Raw genomic sequence first — 5,055 nt, 5'->3', positions numbered from 1 at the left:
GCCGGCCACGCTGCTACAGGTGCCGCGGGGAGGATAAGGTCGCCAGCGACGGCCCCCCTGCCTCCTCCGAGAGATCTTTTCCCCCTTCCCCACGAGCTGCTGCTTGCCCTCTCCGCCTCTCTCATTCCCCACCTCACCTGAAGCGCTCGCCGCCGCCTCCGCTCGATCCCGCGGCCACCGTGCCCCAATCGCCACTTCGCCGTGTCGTACGTCGTCGCCGCCCTCGACTACATCACCTCCACCTCTCCGTTGAAGCTTGGAGCCACTGCAACGACCTCCCCGAGCTCGTCTTCCTCGCACGGCCGCCGTCGATCGCCGCCCCGTTTCGCCGCCGCGAGCCTCCCCCGAGCTCACTCTCGCACACCTGCAGGCTCAATGTGAGCCTCTTATCCCTCCTAGCCCTCTCCCGTCGCCGTTTACTCCCTTTAGCCGCCGTCCTCGACTTGCCCGAGCTCGCCACCGCCTAGCCCGTCGCCGGTGTCGTTCCGGCGACCATTTGGACGCGCGCTGCTGCTCATTGGCCTCGTCGCACTGCGTAGACCACGCCTAGCTGTTTATTTCACCCGCGCGCGCACCGTAGCACCGTCCCCGACGAGGCCCGTAGCTCACCGCCGCCACGGCTTGTCGCCGGTGCCACTCCGACCATCCCCGCCCCTGCTGCTTGCTCCATCGGACGCGCCACATCGCCAGCTAGCTGTAGCCGCAAACCGCACACGTTTTGGTGCCCCGTAGCGCCAAACCAGAAAGCGGCCGAACTCCGGCGACCGCCTCGCCTCTCGCCGTCGTCGTTCTAGCCTATTACGGGCCGCGCCGCCACCGTAGGTGGATGCGGCGTCAAACGCCCGATCGAACGCGCCCAGCCACAACCCCGCAGACCCCCTGTGCGCGAAACCCGCGCCCCTCCCGAGCCGCGCCGCCGCGTTTGGCTCATTGGAGTCAACTCCGGCGCGTCTCCGGCCAGTGGCCGACGTGGCGCCGCGTGGCCTCCCCTGTGAGGCTGACGTGTGGGCCCATGGGGCCCTGTTGACTATGTTGACCCAGTCAACTCGCTGACTGGGCAGCCCAGAGCCACTGACAGGCAGGCCCCACTCCTTTAATCAATGTTTTAATAATTAAAACTTATTTAGTAAACTAATTAGACACTGACAGGTGGGCCTACTAGCTAATTAACTTAGTTTAGTTAAATTAACCACTGTTAATTAGTCCAGTCACTGACCAGTGGGACCCACTGGACCCACAGGTCAGTTTTGACCTGGTCAGCGTGTCTGTTGACCGCTGACATCATCCCCACGCAATGCTGACGTCATATTTCCTTTTCTGTTAATTCTGTTAATTTAATTAATTTCAGAAAATGTTTAAACCTTTAGAAATTCATAGAAAATAAACCGTAACTCCGATGAAAATGTTTTCTACATGAAAGTTGCTCAGAAAAATCCAACGAATCCGAATACGCAGTCCGTTCATCTGTCACATGCCCCTAGCATGCTGAACATGGAACATTCCCCCCTCCGGTCATCTGTTTGATACAGGTCCGGAACCGGGAATACATTCCCGGTTGAATTCCCCCCTTCACCTTTATTGTGTAGCCATACGTTAGGACACACCCGGCACAACATGTTGCCATGTTATGCTTTGTGATGTTATGCTTGCTTTATGTTTATTGTTTCTTCCCCCTCTTCTCTCCGGTAGACCCCGAGACCGATGCCGCCCCGGTGATCGACAACGTCGAAGACGACCCCTCCTTGCCAGAGCAACCAGGCAAGCCCCCCCCCCCTTTGATCACCAGATATCGCCTATTCTCCTCTATACTGCTTGCATTAGAGTAGTGTAGCATGTTAATGCTTTCCGTTAATCCTATACTGATGCATAGCCTATCCTTGCTACTACTGTTGTTACCTTTACCTGCAATCCTACATGCTTAGTATAGGATGCTAGTTCCATCAGTGGCCCTACATTCTTGTCCGTCTGCTGTGCTATACTATCGGGCCGTGATCACCTGGGCGGTGGTCACGGGTATATACTTATATACTATATACATGACACATGTGATGACTAAAGTCGGGTCGGCTCGTAGGAGTACCCGCAAGTGGATCTTTGTGGCGGAGCGACAGGGCAGGTTGAGACCGCCTAGGTGAGAGGTGGGCCTGGCCCTGGTCGGCGTTCGCGGTTACTTAACACGCTTAACGAGATCTTGGTATTTGATCTGAGTCTGGCCATTTGGTCTATACGCACTAACCATCTACGTGGGAGTAGTTATGGGTATCCCGACGTCGTGGTATCAGCCGAAGCTCTTTTGACGTCAGCAACTGAGTGGCGCGCGCCGCATTGGACCGTAAGCTCGCGCTTGTATTAAGGGGGCTAGGTCTGCTTCCGGCCGCGTACGCAACGTGCAGGTGTGCATAGGGCGATGGGCCCAGACCCCTGCACGCATGGGGTTAGACCGGCGTGCTGACCTCTCTGTTGAGCCTAGGTGGGGCTGCGACGTGTTGATCTTACGAGGCCGGGCATGACCCAGAAAAGTGTGTCCGGCCAAATGGGATCGAGCGTGTTGGGTTATGTGGTGCACCCCTGCAGGGAAGTTTATCTATTCGAATAGCCGTGTCCCTCGGTAAAAGGACGACCCGGAGTTGTACCTTGACCTTATGACAACTAGAACTGGATACTAAATAAAATACACCCTTCTAAGTGCCAGATACAACCCGGTGATCGCTCTCTAACAGGGCGACGAGGAGGGGATCGCCGGGTAGGATTATGCTATGCGATGCTACCTGGAGGACTTCAATCTACTCTCTTCTACATGCTGCAAGATGGAGATGACCAGAAGCGTAGTCTTCGACAGGACTAGCTATCCCCCTTTTAATTCTGGCATTCTGCATTTCAATCCACTGATATACCCCTTTACACATATACCCATGCATATGTAGTGTAGCTCCTTGCTTGCGAGTACTTTGGATGAGTACTCACGGTTGCTTCTCTCCCTCTTTTCCCCCTTTTCCTTTCTATCTGGTTGTCGCAATCAGATGTTGGGGTCCAGGAGCCAGACGCCACCGTCGACGACGACACCTACGACACTGGAGGTGCCTACTACTACGTGCAGGCCGCTGACGACGATCAGGAGTAGTTAGGAGGATCCCAGGCAGGAGGCCTGCGCCTCGTTCGATCTGTATCCCAGTTTGTGCTAGCCTTCTTAAGGCAAACTTGTTTAACTTATGTCTGTACTCAGATATTGTTGCTTCCGCTGACTCGTCTGTGATCGAGCACTTGTATTCGAGCCCTCGAGGCCCCTGGCTTGTATTATGATGCTTGTATGACTTATTTATGTTGTAGAGTTGTGTTGTGATATCTTCCCGTGAGTCCCTGATCTTGATCGTACACATTTGCGTGCATGATTAGTGTACGGTCAAATCGGGGGCGTCACAAGTTGGTATCAGAGCCAACTGCCTACAGGAATCCCCCTTTCCAACTCCTTGGCCGAAGTTGAGTCTAGTCGGTGAAAACTGTTTTACTAACATGGCTGTGTGGCTTACGGGCCCACGTCGCCATTGGGTGGTATTAGGATCTTTTACTCCTTGTCTATACTGGGACTCTGATCTCTCTTCTATTCGGGTTAAGTGAATTTTACTAAATCTAACATTAGGATCTCGTTATCACTTTCACCCGGAGAGCCCCTTATTACTGATGATCGTCTGCTACACGTGAAGACCCTGAAGATACTCTCCGCTGATAACCCGAGAACTTGTGTTCATTGCTTTTGCAATTCCCTTTTATCGATAAACTCCTATGAATAACCACGTATACTCGCCATTTATACAATGTTTCCCAGTTGATCTTGTTATTACAAGATACCCCGAAATTCTCTCTGTTGTTCCGAGAATCCTTTGAGCTTACTGCCTTGCTGTTCTTTGTCACCTGAATACCCCTACGGATAATTCTCGCACTTACCGAGTATCCGGTCTTCAAAATACTATTCGATCTTCCGATAATCCTCAGGAGCCTATTGCTCTTGAAATTCTTGTTTGCTTGCATTATGGTTAATCCCAAAATTCTCGTAATCTTATTGGCATCTCTTGTCATTATCATTTTGAGTCCGTTGATTCAATTTGTTGCGAATGCTCGCAATCCTCAATCATATCCTAGAATTCATTCTTCCGGCTCAGACGTCATTTTAAACGTGAGCTGGATCTCGACCTATCAAATTGCCATCGATTGTACCCCTAAGCCTATTCAACTTATCCATCCTTGATCAGAGCGTTGCTTCTGACCCCCCCTGAGTTGGAAATCATAATTCTTTTGCATTTGAACTTTGAGTTAGTCAGTTGTTTCTATAATCAGATCTCCTGGCATTCTTCTTCCTCTGGTTGAGTACCGATGCTCACATCAGATCCCTTGTGGACCATCGGTTCCCTTGTTGGATTTTATCCGACAGTGTCCTTCCTATTGAATAACCTTGTGAGCCTTTCCAGGGGTATATAATGCCTTTGGTAAATTGTATCATCTGATTTTGAACAATGCCCTTCTTTCGAGCTTGTAATATTTACTCCGAAGTTTGTGGTATATGTTCCTAAGATGCCTTGATGGGTTGAACCTATGCCTTTCATAATACGTGTGAACTCGAAGGTTTTCATGAGTCCTACTCTTCTGGTATTTTGCCAGATAAAATTTTTCCACACTGCAACTTCATCAAACGCGAGAAGTGAATGAAAGGTTATGCATTGAAGAAGTGGGAGTCGACCTTGAACTTTGTGTTCATGCCCATGGACACGATGTATACCTTATCATGGAAGCTTCTCTTAAAATGATTGTCCCCTTGTAATAAGTTCATCTGGTATCCGTGGACGTCGTTCCGACCATGTTCTCCTTTAAATACCATTTCTCGTACAAGTTTAAGCACTTGTCTTCTGTAAGAGCAATACCCCAGTCCAACCTCTACTTTGGTTTGTCGTCGAGTATTACCCCCTGGCATCTCGAGATTATCACGGAACTGCATAACTTCTTATGAGTTCTCCATCAAGTATTACATTCTCATGGATTCCAATTTTTCACGGGCTCCGAGTT

The sequence above is a fragment of the Triticum aestivum genome, chromosome 2D, assembly GCF_018294505.1.
Source record: "Triticum aestivum cultivar Chinese Spring chromosome 2D, IWGSC CS RefSeq v2.1, whole genome shotgun sequence".
Lineage (NCBI taxonomy): Eukaryota > Viridiplantae > Streptophyta > Magnoliopsida > Poales > Poaceae > Triticum > Triticum aestivum.
Note: the sequence above shows the minus strand (reverse complement) of the source record.